The 19,764-nt window shown below is 43.9% G+C and overlaps 1 protein-coding gene across 1 annotated transcript in view; it reads left to right on the top strand.

Moving 5' to 3' along the window:
- Positions 1–19,764, top strand: part of tyn (trynity) — a 42,604-nt gene that overhangs the window by 17,486 nt on the left and 5,354 nt on the right. Inside the window, exon 3 of the mRNA XM_002059563.4 lies at positions 5,759–5,798. The gene's annotated coding sequence lies outside the window, so the exon portion shown is untranslated. The remainder of the gene's footprint in view (positions 1–5,758; positions 5,799–19,764) is intronic.

Raw genomic sequence — 19,764 nt, forward strand, 5'->3', positions numbered from 1 at the left:
TTCAAATGAACTGAACAATTCGGTGGCTGCGTCTCATTTGCATATAGTCGAATCTATATACTCTACCTCTGCCAACCTTGCACATAATCTATGTAAATATATATATACATATACATGTAATTGCATCTATCAATGCACTGACTGCCTGCTGGTGGCCAGGCATCCAATTGTGCTGGCATTAACGAGTGAAACGGACAAGGATAGAAAAATGCAATGTCAATGCATAGGGCAGACAGCGCTGGGTTGGGGCCGGGCTGGGGCAACATTTGCTGACATTTGCATCGTTAGACGAGCTGCTGAGAGAGCAGTTGCTGTTGCTGTTTGTTGCTTCATTAGATGAAATAAAAACTAGCTAGTTAATAAGGCAGCTCAAGTCAATCAGCTGCAGCAGCAACAACAACTGCTGCAGTTGTTGGCCAAATGCCGTTTGCCGTTGCATCTTGTGGCAGCCACAAACCGGTCAAAATTAACCTACTTAGCCACAATGCCAGCTGCGACAGCCTTTCCCAAAAAAAAAAAAAAAACAACAACAACAACAAAAGGCCCAACACAAATCTTTTGTACGTGCCTCGCTGCCCGAAACAAAATATAGATAGTATATGCATATAAGCTGAAAATCAGATGAAGCTGCAGTTGCAGTTGCAGACGACCCCCAACTTGTTGAGGATTTCACATGCAGCAATTTATAAATTTAAATCACAGTTTTGCTCCGCGCTTCGCTGGAAATGAGTTACCTACGAAATGTATTCATTCCAGTAATATTTTAGGTATTGTTCGTGAGCTCAGCTGATTTTTCGTGCCAACTCACGCGCTCATCGCTAATCGATTCTCACGCACACAGAACTATGGCCTACTCTAACTCTCTCGCTCGCTCGCTCTCTCTCTCTCCCTCTGTTTCTTTCTCCTCAACTCTCAGCAATTAACGAGAAATAGAAAATCTAAATAAAAAAGCTAAGCTGACTTTTCATCCTCGTGATATTATATAGATAATATTTGCAGTCTTTGCGGTTTGTAAATTGATCTGGAATTGAAGATTGCAGATGACCGCAGATCATGTAGAAATTAGTTTTCTGATTATTTCTCTTTGACTTGTCAAAGATACGTGGACCTATCAAAAGACTATAACAAGAGCATTCAGCTATGCTTGGCTGAGCTATCGTCTGGCTGACATCAAAACCTGAGCTTATATGGAATAGAAATACTAATAGGAAGAAGCAGCTTAAGCAGAAGTTGTGAAAGAACTATCGCATTTCTCGAGCCCGGCATCGATGGCTTTTGTGTGTTTCCCTTGTCCCGGCTGCCAGATTGTTAGATTCCTTTATGTGCTGCTAATGGGCAGCTGTGTTTTGAGGTTAACCGCGATGCGAAATTGAAAATTGCGAATGGCGAAACCAAGCAAAGAACCGGAACCGCAATCCGAGGTCTAAGACAAAACCTCAACTAGGCCTCAAAACACAAATGCGAACAAACATCGGACTCGCATCAAAGACGATGTCGATATCAAACTGGGCTCCAGCTGCGCCAGCCTGGCGACTGCCCATTTGACCAGGGTTAATTGATTATCAGACCCCGGCGACTGGCCCCTGTCTGCTGTTCGAGGCGCAAATGAAGATCAGCGTCCATTTCGGGCGCAATGACAAGCGTCACGAGATCAAACAAAAACCAAGAAACCAAATTAGAATTTGCCATGGGCTGCAGTAGGCACCAAAAAAAAAAAACAAAAAACAACTGCTCAACGTCTGCTCCCTGCGCATCTAACAAGCTGCTTGTCTTTCACGTAGAGTGGTAGCAACAGCAGCAGCTAACAGAGTTACCCCAACCCCCCCAAAAACAAAAAAAAAAAAAAAAAACCAAATAAAAGTGGACGTGACTTTGGCATCTCTCTGACTGTAGCTTTGTCTATGTAGTTGTAGTTGGCTTTGGCTACGTTTCGTGTGGCAGAGTCAACACCAAAAACAGGCCGGCAAATGGCTAGAAAATCAAGTGATTACTGTCTAGCATCACGAGTAATGAAACGTGACTCAAATCGCAGTTAAACACCCCAGCGACACACACACACACACACACACACACGCAAAGCCAAATCCTCAAAACGAACGAGCTAAAACACGAGGCAAACAGCAATTAGAACAGACCAAACAACCAGCAACAAGACCAAAACTGGCAGATTGCCAACTGGAGGAGCTCTGCCTCTGGCTGCAGCACTGGCTCGAGGCGGGCAGGGACTGCAGCTGGTCACTGGTTAGAGAACTACATCATCAATGTCGTTGCATGTCAGCCATTTGGATAATGGCGACCATTTGGTGTTTGCCAGTGTCGAGTTGCCAGTTGCCAGTTGCTGTTGCTCCTGCCAGGCCAAAGAGTACAGGATGTTTTCTTTGCATACCCTAATCAAATTCGATATGCTTGAACAGGGTATGATGCTTTAAGACAGACAGAAGGCAGCCTCTGCCATGTCTGTCCGTCACAAAAGCTACATTTTAAACATATTTCATGAGTTTCTTATCAAACTATTCTCCCACAGCTTACATATCGATATATATCGATTTTGTGACATGGTCGATAATCATAAAATAGTATGTAGTGCAGGCGGAAGGCGGCCTTTGCCATGTCTGTCTGTCACAAAATCTAGAATATTATTATTATTTTTGTATATTATTTTTTTAAAAAGTACATCCCACATCCACACAGGATTGTAAAGCGCCAGGGCATCTCCTAGTCGTACATGCCCGCCTAGAACACTTCTACTTGTAGCTCTTTGCGTTCTTGTTGTTGCTGTTGCTGTTGTCTGTTGTCTGTTTGGTTTAGGATGTGCAACAAGACACCAACTAGCTGGGTGTGTATATGTCTGTGTGCCGCAGTAAAGGGTTTGCTCAGCCGGGTTAACAAGAGCAACTGTTGCAGCAGCAACAGCAGCACAAACAGGCCTCAGGGGAGCGATGGCATAGGGGGCGGGTGCGGCTGTGGGGCAGGGTCACCCAATTGAACCTTTGGCAGGAACACACAACACGAGTTGGGCTATCTAAAGATTAAAATTGAATACATTCAAATGAAATGACGGCTAAGTGCACGCATTTAAGATAGCTTTTGCTTGGTATTTAACTTTAGACTTGCTTTCAACAGAATATAAATATTTAATGCTCAATAGATATGCTGCAGTTCGATATTGAAATGAACCAGTTCGTGCCCGGGGCTTCCAATTTATTTTTGTAATATAAAATAACCTCAACTTAAAGTCGAACTGTTAAGGGTCTTAAGAAAAAATACAAAAAAAACTCAGATAGTTATTTTCTTTGTTCTTTGATTTATATTTCTTTGAGGTTATGTTGAAGTTCAGTTTTGCCCAAGAACTTTTCACGGTCTTTGGCAATAGAAATTGGCTTGAACCAGGCACACTTGGTATCTTGTATCTGGATAAATGCTGCAGTTACACTTGTGTGCCCGCTGGCATTCTGTTGTAGTTCATAGCCGTATCCGAGCGCTATAAATGGTAATAACCGCCAAAGTCCATATCCGTTGGGCGATGTCCATGCATTTAGCTGGAGATTTGCATATGCTACGCCAAAAGGTAACCAAATACCTTTGGGGTCGGTAAAAGGTTGGGCCCCGTTAGAGGCCCCCAGCTGTAGCTATGCAAATCTTTGCCGAGCGTCCACGCCCAACTGGCAACTGGCAACTGGCAACTGGCAACTGCAACTGGCAACTGCAACTGGCAACTGCGGGGCACACGTGTGTGTTTTTGGCCACGTTTTGCTCTGTTTACAAATGCAAAACTGACACTGCAACACCAGGCGACGGCGACGGCGACTTGGCACTTGGTATGGCAGCCAGAAGAAGAAGAAGAGCAGCTGGCTTTGCCTTTTGGGGTCTTAGATATCATCACACACACACACACACACACACACATGTTCTGGTGTTTAAAATATTTCACTTTTGGTTCTGGCCCTGCCGCCCACCGCCACAGCAGCAACAACAATGGCCCGTCCAGTTGGGGCTGAGCTTGAGGATGATTTCTTGGACTCCGACTCCGACTCTGACTCTGACTCTGACTCCGAGTCCAACGGCAAATGTAATTCATGGCATTAAAACACAAGGCAGAGGCCTCAAAATGGAAAATTGCCATGCATAACAATTTTTTTCTACCATTTTTTTTTTTTTTGTTTATTATAAAGAGCTGCAAAGTGGCCGCTGGAGGGCCGCAGGGCCGAGGGGTTAGCTCAAGAACAATTTATGCGGAGCGAACGCAATTCGGTTAGAGATTTCAAAGTTGCCGTGAAACTGTTGCAGTTAGATCTGCCAGAGTTGATTATGCGTTAAACATTGTTCAGTTTCAGAATTTATATTTATAAAGCACAAGCCGTTAGATTAGACAAGTCGCAGCTGAATGCCAGAACGTGAGCTGCAACTGGAACTGGAACCGAAACGGCCAGCCATGCGAACGGGCAAGGGATCTCTTGCTGAGATGGAACCAAAGTGGGTTGTAGTACTGAGAAATATTGGAAAATCCATTGAAAATGCGATTAACTTAATTATATTTAGTTTTGTTACTTAACTGAAAATCTGAGCTGGAAATCCGACATCAAGAGTCGAAAAGAACTCAATTGGTTCAATTGGCTAACAGAAGTTAATTGGAGCCGCATCTTTTATTGAAAACGTATTTGTCCTTCAAGAAACTGATCTGGAACCAGAACTAGTACAAATGAATACAAACGGAACAAAAACATGTTGCGTCTAGATTTAGTTATTATTTGTTTTTCACCTGGGTAAAAATTCCGAAAATTAGCTGAATCTAGATCTAATGCTGAGAAACTCACGCGAACTGAGCTAGTTCGAGAGAAATGTGTGAATCTAACGGAACTGGGATATATTTCTAATTATGTGCGAACAAAATAAACTGGATCACCTGTGAACTGAGTCGACCTATAGCTGGGCATATCTGCACAAATGAACTGGATCTGGCTCAACGCTGTATTCCATTTATTTGAGCGCAACTCATCAGCTTTTACTTTGATGGCCAACTGATCTGGCAGCCAGTTGGCAGCTCCAGAGGCAGCTCCTCATCAGTTGCCTGGCTGCCTGGCTGCCTGGCTGCCCAATTCAATTAACTTTCACTATGCGCAGCTCCATTATGATTCTGGGCAAGCTTCAAGCTACGAGCTTCAGCTTCTGGACGCCAGTTTAGCTGCCGTTGCTGAGGCTTATCTCATCGCTTGGGTCTGCAGCACGTTTGAAGCGGGCCAGCGCCCTCTCTCCCTCTCCCGCTGTCTTTTACCACCGCCCCGTAGAGCTCTGTGTTCTGGTACGTGTCGTGTGTCATTAGGTAACGGTAATTTACCACGACACCGACGCGATATGCGGCTTGTTGCCGCTTGCCGCTTGCCGCTGGGGCAAAAGTAACTGGGCAGAATGATGCGGGCTTTGGCTTAATTTCATGCTCATGCTTTTATTACGCCAATTTGCCGTTGTTTTCCATTTTATGATCTTATTAGAGCTGCAGAAGCCGCGGCCTCAAAGCAAAAAACAAAAGACTTAAGCGACAAACGCGCCGTATAACATAGGCCGCCAGCCCGAGATCATTTAAGAAATTCCAAAGCTTGCTTTTCCAGATGATATACACTTTGGATATGCTATATAGTTTATGGATTGTGTTTGGCTTTTACCGCAGCTAATCGCATTATCTGCCATTTTCTTTAAGAGTTTTTGTTAACCATCCAATTTCGTTATTAACCTGTTCAACAACTTTTGCTTTTACTTTCAGATTCTACAACGAAAGCAAATTTTGTGCAAAAAATAAAAAGGTAAATTTACAAAAAAGAAATAAATAAGTAAGCAGCTTGTTAAGTTATTTGTTATTCTTGTGAGTTTCTCATTTCGTTTTCGTTCGGCTTTCGGGTTTTTACGCGCCGAACCCATTGGAAATAACCTAAAAAAAAATGTTAAAATGCTTAGGTGAAAATGTGCTAATAAAGTATATAAATGTGATGGCTAGCTTTTTGAGCGCGGAAAGGTTATTATCCGTTTAAATATGGAGTGGGGTAAAGGAAAGAAGAAGCACATTCGCCGCATACAAAGCGGAGCAAACTGCGTCTCTTGCATGCATATGCGGGAAGCTAAAAGTAACAGGGTATCTGCCAGTCGAGCATTTCCCACACAACAATTTCTATGTGCAAATAATTGATTTGCATCGGACAATTTTCGGCAATTAATTAGAGAGCAAGACAAATTTTTGATTGACTTGTGTCTCATTTAAAGTCTTGACGAGTACGTGTTGTTGGCGTTGCGCGCGCGTTTTGGCCATAAAAGCTGAGAAATCATGGGAAAGCGTTAGAAGCAATGCTGAAAATAGAAAATAAACACACTAAAACTATGCAAAAATTGTATGACTTTTGGGAGTAGGGCTAGTTGTGGGGGGGTAAGCGTGAGGGTGTTGAGCTTGTTGAATTATTGTGGCGCTGTATTGGCCATTAGCTGCGACACGACTTCTGACTCTGGCCTTAGACTGCGGCTGGGTTCTATGCCCGCTTCGCTTTCACCGAAATCATTTTATTTATTGAATTCTGTGCATGTCGAGCACGTTTGCACGAACGAAGCGACAGACGAGCGGACGGACGGACGGACATTGTTTGAGTCACTGCGACATTTGGTACATGTATGAAAAAAGCTGCGATCGTCAAGGAACAGCAGCAGCGGCGGCAGCCAAGTGCTAAATAAAGCAAAGTCTGCGGCGGCGGATGGCGGATGGCGGATGGTGGCGCAAACGGGCAGCGTACATATGACAACGGCCGGAGCAGCAGCAGCACATGTTGGCATGCCAATGAATTTTGAAGCCACGATCCAGGCAAATGTTGTAGAATCCAACCTGAGTGGCATGTGAATGAGGCGGCAGAGCGGCAGAGCTAAAAATTGGTACACAGCGCCGTGTTTTGTGGCAAGAAATTGTCTTAGGTCGTGCCAACAACGACGCGCATTATAAATGAACAACAACAGCAGCAACAACAACAACAGCAACAACAACAACAACTTGGTCTATGAAAATGAAATTGAAAAGTTCTCAAGGCATTGAAAAGTACCAAATAAATGTGAGCCGAAAAGTTCGATATAAACCTTTTGACAGGGCACGTCGCATTTAATGCGCTCACTTGACAGACAGTCAGAGAGAAAGAGCGAGAGGGGGTAGAGAGAAAAGACTAGTCTGGGAGTGAGACTCCAGCACAGGTTAACTATGTTGCTTTGCTCTACATAAAGCTCAACAACAACAAACAAGAAAACAAAACTAAGCGACAAATTTACAAAACAAAGACTTGGCAATTAGAGTCTAAAAAGAAACTAAAGGAAAACTTAGCCGAAAGAAATGCCAGCTGAAGTGAAAACCAGAGCAAAGAGCAAACCGGGAGAGGGCTCGGCTGTAAGGGGACGCACAGCGAAACGTTAAGGTGACTGAACAAATTGAATGACCGCAATTGGGTTGTGAAAATAAACGTTGGGCGCATAAATAAAACGCTAGCTGACTTTTTATACCAACGCTATTAAGACATTAAGACTATCGACAGGCAGCTTCATGGAAAACAGTCGATAAATATGCTAGCGTTTGGGCAACATATACGCAAAACTTGCCTAAAAATGTACATAGAAGAACAACAAATGAAAAGACCCTTACAGAGATTAATATTTCTTTATAATTTATTTGAAACTCAACTTAAAAGTAATCGATAAAAAAGTTATCGATAAAACTATTCTTAGAATAGTCTTAAACATTTTTTAATAAATAACCAACAAACGTTGAGAACAGAACAGTTTAAAAGCTAGAAGTTATCGATAGTGACTGATAACGATAATTATCGATAGGCAGTGTGTAGAAAACAATCGATAAAATATAAGGGTTTGGTCGAAAAATGTACACAGAACATCAAAACATAAGCCTTCAACAGACTATTTTTTTAAGCATGTTGAGAACAAAACAGTTTAATATTCAAGTGAGATTTTCAAAGAAATGAACATTACTTTAGTGAAAAGCCAGAATTTATCGATAAGTGCAAGCGCATCTCTGGCAACATTTTAAACGCAGCAACGGCTGACCGCAAAAACTCATTTGCCGCCACCAACTGACAAGCAACGAGTCGTCGGGACAGCAGGCGGGGAAGTGCATGTTGCACTCTCGAAACTGGTTTGATTTGGCGGCCAAGATCGTTGCAACGCGCCAAATGGCGTCAAATGGCAAATGAGCTGAAGAAAAAATTCAACCGAAAATGCACTCGTATATCCGGCTGACCCAGAAACACTTGAGAATTTGCATGACCAAGCACAGTCGACACAGTCAAAAGTTGTGTTGTATCCGAATCTTGACAGAAAACCAAAGCAACAAGAACAACAACAGCAGAGCCTCTCTTTGAGTGTGTGTGTGTGTGTGTGTGTGTGGGACACAGAACTTGGCCCACTTCCATGTGTTGTGACCGCTTTTGGTAGCTCGTTGTGTACGTGTGTGTGTTCGTCTGTGTGTTGCCCATCGCTTGCTTCTAATCGATGCAACGGCAACAGGCTGTCAATATAAAAAGAGAAAGAGTCCCAGGCAGCAGGCAGCAGGCCGCAGCTCAAGCACTTTCCAGCCAACGCACTTTCCCAGCAATCAATTGTCGCTATCTTGACACCTGTGCAGGCGCTACCAACTGGGCCGCGAGCCAAGTGGAACAGCAAATGGGTGACATTGCGTTAATTTATCGATTAATGTGGCGGTAAATATTGCGTTGACTTTGATTGAATGTGGCTTAAAAGCATTCGATTTGGTATATCGATAAATGACAAGCTGGCAACTGGCTGAGCGCAGTTGACAAGCATTTATCGATAACTTCTGTATATCTAAGGGTATACATTTATCGATAATTATTGAATAAAGTTTTTAACAAACATTGCTTTTAAAGTTAAGCCAAACTGTACACTTATCGATTTTAACTTCAGTTATCGATACTCAGCTATCGTTGAGTTATTGGTAAAGATTTATCGATAACGCAATTTCCTCTCGAGCTGTATACTTGAAACTATAATAATCGATTTTATGTAGCTGAAAAAAACACTAAGTCTACAAAAAATAAAGTCATTTCCTGCAAGCGACAATATCTCACAAGCTGATACAATTTATGATGCTCGCTTCAATGCAATGAGTTTGTGGCAAAATGTACACATAAGAAAACATCAAATAAAAAAACACTGAAAGTGTCATTTCAGCATACCAGCTTTTATAGAGTCTCGAGTCGAGAGTTTCTGCATACTTTCAGTGTTGCCCACAGCAATCGTGCGTCATTAGCATGCAGCGTCCATGTTGCAGTTGTCGTTGTTGCTGCTGTTGGTGTGCATCGCGGGAATTGAGCAAACAAAATGCCAAATGCATTAGCATTAAGCCCTGATCAAATCCTGATAGTCAAGCCAGATGATGATGATGATGACGCGCCTAATGACAGCCCTAGCAGTCGCGTTCGTCCACTTATGCCCAGGGCTAACAGCAGCAACTGTTGCTGCTGCGACTGCGACTGCTGTTGCTGCTGCTGCTGGTACGTGCGTAGCCTGTTGCGATGATTGTGCGGCGACCTTTGGCTTAGGCCCAGACAAACCGATAGCGGACCAACAATTTGTTGCTGATCATAAAAAAAATGCCCAATTCAAATCAAAGTCCATTTCAAAGTGGCCCATTGCGATGGGCCAAGCGGGCGGCAGCAACAATTTTCAACAACAGCAATAACTACTTCTATCGCATTGGCTGAACTGCTGTCTTCTGTTCGCCTTTAACTGAGGCGCTGCAACTGCAACTGCGATTGCGATTGCGACTGAGTTATGCAGTCATTTCTCAAAGATCTTTCAGTTGCCTGTTTGCCCAGTTGTTGCTGTTGTGCTTGATTTCCGTTGCTGTATTGTTGTTGCTGTATTCTAACGCTTATCTCAGGCTGTTAACCAGGTCAACTAACGGCAACGACCGCAAGCTGTTAAAGCCAACTTAAACAAATAACACTCATTCATTCCGACTCGCAATCTCTCCCCGCTGCCCGCTTCGCGCTCGCGCCGCCTATTAACTTTTACCACACTCGCGCTCTGCCCGCATCTCTCAGCACACTCTCTCTCTCTCGCACTCTCTCTCTTGCTCTCTCTCTCCCTCTCTCTTTCTCTCTCGCTCTTGCAATTTACGCACAATACGAGCACATTCAATTTTCTTATTGGTTTTTCCCCGCTTTCTTTCAATTCAATTTTGTGCGCCAGTTGAAATCTTCAAACAGGTCAGGGGCCACAGCGCGAGGGTTGGGTTGCGTTGGCTTGGTGAGGTTTGCGGGCGGTGCGGGGCTTTCATTTCATTGATAATGGCAAATAATTGTTACAAATGCCCGTAATTTCTTTTTCAGCCAATTTCAATTGCTGACAATAGCTTTCTAAGCCGATTTGCCTAATGGCCCATACAGTTAGGGCCCCAGCAACAACAGCAACAACAGCAACAACAATTTAAGTTGCCAAACCATGCAGTGGCACCCATTGAACACAGAGCTTACTCTCGAGCCTGCCTGGCTGCCTGTTTAGCTCATCTTTTTGTCCAGCTCGGCCATTACCGGCTAATAGCTGCCTAATGAAGCAAGCCAGCAACAGTTGCCGGCGCAGCAGCAGCAATTTACATTTGATTGTAATAAATGATGAACAACAGCAGGAGCAGTTGCCACAGCGTAGCTGCCCATCAAAACATTTGGCGCGCTAAAAATATATATAAATCAGCGCAAGTTTGTTGCCTAAGTCTTTCGTTTGCTTGCACTTAGCAGCAGCAGCAGCAACTGCAGCTGCAACCGGCGTGTTGTTATTAATGTTTAGCCAAACACATTGGCAAATGACAACATTGTTGCTGCGATCAATCATGCTACAGCATGTTCGCTCCTCAAATACCCTGCAAACAGCAAAGGCCGTCAGCTAAGCAAGGCAAGATAGAGGCACGACATTAACTTTTAGAAAAACACAAAATATAGTTAATGTGTATAATATATATTGTTGATTGAAACATTGGAGACCCGGCTCAGGGTATCTGCTAGTCGCGCAGGCTTTAACATGTTGCATTGGGCTTAATCAAATGCGGCGCATGCTTTACGTAGCTGTCTCTTTCGCTCTGCGGTATTGCGTGCCACATTTAAACTGCAAATGAAGAGGGTGTGTGCGCGGTGTGTGTCTGTGGGTGTGTGTGTGTATGTAAAATGCCATCAAAATCACACACAACATAATTCTTAACAAACACAGCACTACACACACAAAACATGCACAATCATTCAGCATGCAACATGGCATTCCATTCCATTGCCTGTTGCAACGTCACGTGCGGCATTTACCGCCCAACCACAGCCACAGCCGCCACCCCATTCCATTGCCTTGTCTCCTGTTGACCCTCTATCCCGCTGTGGTTTAATTAAATGCTGGTTTTTAAAATTGCAACTGCAAAATGAGCCACAATGGGCCACTTAGTAACATACACACACACACACACACACAGAGGCACACACACAGCTGGCAACTGGCCGCATTTGCTTATCGAGCCGGTTGCTGCTGTGGCATGTTGCCATGTAGCAAGCAAATTGGTCATCTTCATGTGGCATCTTTAGCAATGCCAATGTTGCTCTTGTTGCCGTTGTTACCCAGCCTCTGCCCCCCCCCCCCCCCCTCCCTTCCATCTACTGCTCTACCTCAGTCTCTGGCCTGGCGCATTCAATTATTTCCATGTCCTGATTGTCTTGTCGTGCGGCCGCGCGAGTTTTGCATTTAAAAATAGGCCGTCACAGCTTTAAATTGCAACAATTTTTAATGAGCTGCTGCTGCTGCCGCTGCTACAGCGAATCTCTAGCGCCAGCAACAGCAACAGCAACTGTTGCAGCTGGTAAAGTGTCAGGCGTGTTGTAATGAGCCAATGTCTTGGCTAAAAATACACGCGCGCGGCAACAACATGTGCCAGCAACAACAGGCCAGCGAACCAACAGCCCCGACGATAAGATACAATAGCTCGGTCGATCATAACAAGCTGTCATGTCCTGAGCCTGACTACAATTGGATATATATTTATAATTTATGTGGCACATACACAAGATATGGCGAGCTTTACTTAGATGCAACTGAATGACACTGGCTTAATCTCACATTTAAGCAAGGAACAAAGCTTAGGGCATAGGCCGGTCAGAAATTGCCTTTTATTGTTGGAAAACAACTGCGTTTGTTAGCCGGCAGTGTTGTAAAACGAATACAAAAAGGTTTCTCTGAAATGAGCTATTTATCTGCTTTGTAATGAACTTTCTGAATTTCTTAATGATCAAAGTCTTTCATTTATTTGCCATATCAGCCAGAAGAGCCTTACTTCTCTTGGCATCTAAGTATTTTCCAAAAATTACAACTTGTAGCTGCCGCTAATCACTTTCATTTGTTGCAAGATCTGTTCATTGGTTCAATAGATCAAATGGGCTGTCATAACATGCGCTTAGGCCAAATGGGTTTCACTTGTCGACCAAAAAGGCCAAACCACATGGGTAATGGTTGGGGGTTTGGGGGGCGTGATTGGTATGGGCTAGGCGGGGTCAACATTTGCAATTAATTGTAATTTGTGCGCGCATTGAAGCCGCGTCATCATCATAATTGCCATAAATCATGCAACGCCGCACTTGCCACAGCTGGAACTGCTGCTCATCTCCTTTGTCTTGGTGTGCCTGTGTGCAACTGCTTCTCTGCGTCTGTTATCCGCCACATTCCGCGGCTCAAATGCGCTCTAATGACTCCTGTTCTTTGTTGCCATCGCTGCTGCTGCTGGCTAATGGCTTTTTGTGGCATAACTTCCGCGTAGCCGCAGTTGGCCACGTTGCGCCAGAGTCGTGTTGGCTGATGCTGCTGCTGCTTCCAGGAATGAGCCGCAGCCCACACAGCTGATCGAAATCGAGTTGCCAAACATGCGCTCAGACAATTGAACGATCGATTGTGCGCTCTTCCACACCCACACCCAGCCCCCCCCACTGCCCCTCTTCCTCTCTCACTCTCACCTTCTGTCTCTCTCTCTCTCTCTCTCTCTTGACAGCTGCATTTGCCTGGCGCAGACAATCTGTTTTGGCCATTCCAAGAAGAATTTATAAAATGTGTGACCCGGGACCCAGCCATCAGCAACTGCCACACCCCCCCCCCCTCCTCGGCCCCGCTTTAGCAACTCCTTAGCCCAGTTGCACGTTGGCTGCAGCCCAATCGCAGCGTGGGCAAACACCACACCCGTTTTCCATTTTTGTTGCCCGCATATCGTGCGCCTGCATCAATGGCCAGCAGCCAGCCGAGCGAGAGATGCACTTTCAAATATGCTTAGCCTAGACCCCGCCGCAACCCTTGCGCTAACCCTCTATAATGCACACATCCCCATTTCTTAAGTGTTGCCAAACAACCTTGAGGCACTCCAGCTGGCCAGAACCTGAGCCAGAGACTGAGCCAGAGCCTGAACCTGGCTGGGCCGAGCCACATCCTCAGCTATCAGGCTATCATGTGATATTTTGCCGCGCTCAACTTGTTATGCAATAAATATCCGGTTATAAGCAACAGCAGCAAGAACAACAACAACAACAAACACAAATAGCTTTGGCCACGGGCAGGCAATCAGGCAGCCGCGCAGCTTTCTCTGCGCCTCTTTTTTTCCGGCCAGATTTTTTTTTCGGTTCCGATTTGGACTTTTGGCATCAAATAAAATACTAAATTAAACGCGGCTGCTGCAACTGCAACTGCAACACCTGTAGCACATCCCCAGCCGCTGTGTCCATGACAGGCAATCAGCCTGATTCTGTTGCTCTTTCCATCATTGCGCTGCCTGGCAAGGGGACGTGGGACGGGTAGCATGCATGTCTGGACTCGTTTTTCTGTGCTTATTTTAAGTGGGTGTCAACTTTATAAATTAGTAACGGCATTTAATAGCACACTGAAACACACACAGATACAGACACAATTGCAAACTTGCAACTGGCGAACAAGTTTGTGTTTTAAGTCTTTCGTTTTAAGAGCACACGAATTCGAATTATTTGCGCAGCTCGTAGGAATGTTATTCCTGGCTCTAATTAACCAACGCATAGCCAAATCAGTTCAATTATCAACTACTAAAATTTTGATAATGTTAAAATTTTAATAAACGAATCTTCATTTTAAGCTAAGCACAAATACGTGAAAGGAGTTCAAAGCCAATCGAAGGGTAACTAAGAGAGTTTTCACGTTTCTTCCACACTTGCAAATGGAAAATAATCCATTGCTCAATCACTCAATATTTTTGTCATTCTCGGGGCTTTTGTAGAATTGTCGGTAAAATTTAAATACTCTTTGCAGCGTTTTTAGCCGCATCTTTTGCCAATTATTGTATTATATAACATTAAATTTTATTATATAAAATGATAGATTTGAGCGAATCGTGTGCCTGGCCACATGCACCTGCTGACAAAGCACTTGCCTGCTTTTGTGGCAAGTGGCAAGTGCTGCTGGTGGCATGCCACTGATAAATGGCAATCAATGCCAGGCAGCGCAGCCTTGGCTCAGTTTGGGCTGAGCTGCTGCCACATATCACATGTTAAGGCAATTTGCCAGTCATTATTTTTGTGGCGAAAGCCCGACTCAACTGGATGCTTTACCCATTTAATTTTGCACTGAATTTTTGCTTCTAATACGCCAAGTGCCCTTGCCATAGGCTCGTCCAGGTGGCACAGTCGGCGGCATGCTGGGAGCCAGGCACAAATCGCCATTAGATGAAGGCCGCTGCGTGATGTTCGCTTGCCTCACGCTTTTCTGCCAGCTTCTTTTCTTTTTTAATTATAACTTTTAATATTTCTTGCACACACACACACACACACACACACTACTGGGCAGTGAGTGGCTTGAGTGGGAAAAGATCCAGAGCCATTTGTTGCATGCAACTGGCAGCTGTGGCAACTTGTGATGCCCGCCTGGCCGCCTGCCTGCCTGCGCCTTGACATGTTTTGCGGTGCTCCATTGTTCGATAGCAATTATTGCATCGCACTTCTATTGCAATGCGAAACTGGGCAATGGAACTGGGACTCGGTAAAAGACACGCACAACCACACACACACACACACACACCTTGTGGCAGGTGCTTCAACTTGGAGGCTTGCACGTTGCGCATCTTTAAACTGCGATGATTGAAAATTGCATAATTGCAACAAGCAGCTAAACGTAGAGCGAGAGCGAGAGAGTGAGAGGGCAGCACTCACAAATACACTCACAAATGCACTCATTCACTTAGACACTCGCGTGTTGTGACAACAAATTGCAAATATGAAAAGGCCTCCATTTCCGCCGCCGATCGGGTCGACAGTCCGACGGACGGCAAAACGGGCCGAACAGATGGCAATACCAAAGCTGTAAGGCGCAGACATCCGTTTTGAGTGTACACACACACACACACACACACACACACACGCACACACACACACATGCAAAACTCATGTGTACGACTAGAACGGTTTGCATGTTCGATGCACGTCGAGTGTTGGCTAAATGCAAAAAAGTAAAAAAAAAAAACGAGAAAAACCTTTGTCGGGGGGATCGTTAGAGGAAGTGAGTTAGCTGGAAAATCAAATGCTCGAGGGCTTTGTTCAAGATTTGCTGCAAAGATTTGTTTGCCAACTCAATTTACATTCGAATGCCTTGGCTAGGCGCATGTGTTAATTTTGGAGCAGTGTGGGTAAACGCTCAAATAGAAATTTTCAAGTGCTCAGCAGCAATCAAGCGTAGTGCTGTTAAATGTAAATACTTTTTCTATTTTCATTTATATTGAGTTTTACAAACTTTTATTTGTTCTAAGCTAGCATCATTTCGCCAAATGACATTTAAAGCAAGCTAAATTAATCTTTGAGCATTCACTGAGCTCTACATTACATTTATGCTTAACTATGAGAACCTTGTTTGTTTCGCTTGAATCGAAAATAGCCTTCGGCTTTCGACCAATTTGAAACTCACGCAACGCCCAAAATCAAGTCCATAATCATACTGTCATATATATATAGATATTTGGCATTATAATTAGCCTGCTGTCAGTTTTACTAATAAGAATTGTAAATTCTTTTGTGTTGGATCTGGCATTTTGGCTACTGTTCGCTGTCTCTGGCCTTTCTATCACAAGGGGAAAGAAAAACGGAGTAAAAATATTGCCGCTGGCCATTTCTTTAGCTTTTATGAATTTCTTTTTTCTAGTTCGTTTTTTTTTTTTTTTTGAACAGTCTTCTCGCATTTCATTTTAATTGAGTTAATTGCATATTATTACTTTCACTGGCTTGTCCCGTTCGCTTTGTCGTCTTCATTGTCACCGTTATTTTGTTAACTATCTAATTTCCAGTTTTGCTTTGCTTTTCCTCATTTCTTTGGCTCTTTTCTTTTTGGCCAGCTTTGTGCATTAGTTCTGTATTGTTTGCGACGCGCTTTTGTGCTTAAATTTGCCTTTTGTCATGAATTATTATTATAATTACACTATGAAATTACCGGTTCGGGGTTTTTACTGCAAATTTTAAAATTTTGATAAAAAGAAAATGCTTTTTAAGCGCTTTACTTGGGATTTCAAATTGTACCCAAAGCCAAGAATTCCATATTTCAATCCCATTTTCCATGATTTGCAATGCGTGTGAAACACGTCTCAATTGAACTTTCACAAAGAACTTTTTAAAATGAGTTTAAGAACGATTTGATTGTTATAAGTAAAAACATCCTTAAAATGTTTTTCGCGTATTTTCCACACTTTCGGGTGGAATGTAAAACGAAACCCATTCGAGCGTGCCTTGCATAAGCTGACCAACAATCAGTCAGTCCGTCAATCAGTCAATCTTATAGTCTGGCAGTCAGTCAGTCAATCCATCAGTGTGATAGTCAGGCAATCTATCAGTTGGTCAGTCAGTTGGTCTATCTGCCAATCTATCAGTCAGTCAGTCAATCTTATAGTCTGGCAGTCAGTCAGTCCATACATAAGTCTGACAGTCAGTCAATCAATCAGTCAATCTATCAGTCAGTCAGTCAGTTGGTCTGTCTGCCAATCTATCAGTCAGTCAATCTTATAGTCTGGCAATCAGTCAGTCAATCCATCAGTGTGATAGTCAGTCAATCTATCAGTCGGTCAGTCAGTTGGTCTGTGTGTCAATCTATCAGTCAGTTAGTCAATCAGTCAATCAGCGCAAACAGTTTCTATATATAGAGATAAACATTTTTGCTTTCTTGTTGAACCTTTTGCTTAAGCTTTTCCCTTTGATTGACCTAACGGAATGACCTTTGGTGGGTTTTCCTTTTGCTTTGGCTGCGCCTCTTTCTTTCTTTCCTTCTTTCATTCATTTGTCTTTCGCTTTGCCGTTCATCTAATGTTGCCCACGTGTGTTGTGCAACATCTTTGTGGCGTTCTTCTCGTTCTTGCGACTGCTTGTGGCATTCACTTGCTCACTTGCCTCGTAATTAGAGGCCGTACGCGAAGAGGAAGTAAACGTGCCTAATGATAACCTTTAGCTTGTTGCCTGCTGCTCAGCCACAGGGCGCCCAAAGCGCAACACACAGAGGGAGGGAGAGAAAGAGAGAGAGAGGGAGAGAGAGAGCCTGAACCTAAAACCAAAAGGCAGCCCAAGTATCCCCCAACCCAGCCCATAGAGCATTGCCTGCCATTCCCATTGGGAGGCAAGCGTACAATTTTCTTGATTGCCGGTTACCCAGCACTGCATCATCCATCTAACTAAGTACGCGCCACTGACCAGCAGACCAGCAGACCAGCAGACCAGCAGACCAACAGACTAACAGATCAACGGCCAACTCTGCCGACAGCAGTTTGGGATGAGTACACTCACACTCATGCCCAGACTCATACTCATTCTCGTAGTCAAACTCATATTCGATTCAGCGCAGTTTGCACTTATTTCTTTCTAAGTCCTGTACCTCTTGTAATTTCAGAACATGTCGATTTCTGATCAGTGTGATATCTATTGATCTATCTTTGAATAATAATTATAATAATAATAATAATATATATTACATCAGTTTAAGCTAAGTTTAAAATTGCCGCTGTTTGGCCGAAATCGATAACTATCGATTTTCAACCATGTTTCGTTTGGGTTATCGATAACAAATTCTCTCATATAAAATGCTACCAATTTTACTCCCGATAACTTAGTCAAATCGGTTAAGATCGAATCCCAGAGAACTGAGGCTCCCTTTTTTGTTGTGTGGCCACAAATCGATTGGCTTTCAGTATTGCGATAGCTGCAGCATCGATAAATATCGATCAATAACTGCACTGCTTGGACTTTGAAGATAGATTAAAATTATATTTGAATTTAATATTTAAGCTCTCGCCTTCGCAGGGCATGTTCTAGTCTTGCAGTCTTGCCTTGTTATTTCTAGCTGTTGCCTTAGCATTGATTGAGCGCCCTTTGGATTTCGGTTAACGCCCACCAGTTGCTGCAATATGGTGCATGCAACACCAACGCAATAGCCAAACACTTGGGTTTCGTAGCGCCACATGTGTGAGCTGCTGCAGCTGCCGTTTCCTGTTAGCCAGCGGCGACATTTAGCAGCTGATACCAGCTACCAGTGCCAAGTGGCAAGTGGCAAGTGGCAAGTGGCAAACGCAATTACAGCCAACAGCAATTGCAACAGAAATGTGGCAGCCACATTGTCGGCTGCAAGTCAAATTAGAAGTGCGCTGCGTTTAAGCCAAGGACGCCCCAAAAATAAACTCAATTTGGGGCTATAAATAAACTGGACTGGAATCGTGAGCCGCTGTTGCAACTGGCAGCAGGCAACTAGCAACAAGGGCAACTGGCAACAAATGACGTCAAATGCGCAACGCATGCGTTTTGCGTTCTGCATTTTATCTGGCCAGGCAGATCGCTCGACTGTGTCCATGTAATTGGCTGCCCGCAATTCAAACGCATTTCATTTCATCCAGCTGCAGTCGGAGCCAAAGTTGGAGCCGGAGCTTGTGACGCCACTGTGCCACAAGGGGCGGGCGTACGAAGCTGCAACTCTCATGCAGATTGGCAATTGTACAACACGAACTGGCAGCAAAAAACAGCAAAACAAAAAAATCGAGCAAATACTGCACGCCGAATACTAAATGCTCTTCCGCGAAAAGCTTTATATCACATCTATATGAGATAGTGCTCCATGTGATTTTTCAGGCGCATATCAATGCTCACAATTGCCGGGCTTTCCATTTCAAAAACTCAACTGAATCCCTCCGACAGAGCTATATGATATAGATATTTCGTCTGTATATTTAATACCGCCGATTCGGGCACTAAGCTAACTTCCAGACTAGATCGGATTGAGTGTTATATAGCCAGATCTTGCCTCTGGCCTCTATATGATATAGATATTCGATCCAGCCGATTCTGGCAAACGTCTAAGCTGTTAGCTCCTAGACTGACAAAAGTAGACATGCCCGACTTAATCGCATTGAATGTTTATGCTGATCAGGCCTATAAATAGCTCTCTTCTTCTTTGCGTTACATATTTGATATCGAAATTATGAATACCCTTTGAAAGGGCATAAAAGCGACGCCCAGCGATGTTGGTGGCGGCTGCTGTTGCTGCTGCTTCAGCAATTGCTGCTCCTGTTGCTGTTGCTGTTGTTGTTGTTGCTGTCGCTTTGGTTGAGAACACGCTACACATTCCGCTGACTGTGTTTGCCACCTATTTCATACATTGTGGCTACATTTGTTGTCGCTGCTGTTGTCGTTGTCAATGTTGCTCATGTTGCTCATGTTGCCAGTT

This window comes from Drosophila virilis, chromosome X, assembly GCF_030788295.1.
Source record: "Drosophila virilis strain 15010-1051.87 chromosome X, Dvir_AGI_RSII-ME, whole genome shotgun sequence".
Lineage (NCBI taxonomy): Eukaryota > Metazoa > Arthropoda > Insecta > Diptera > Drosophilidae > Drosophila > Drosophila virilis.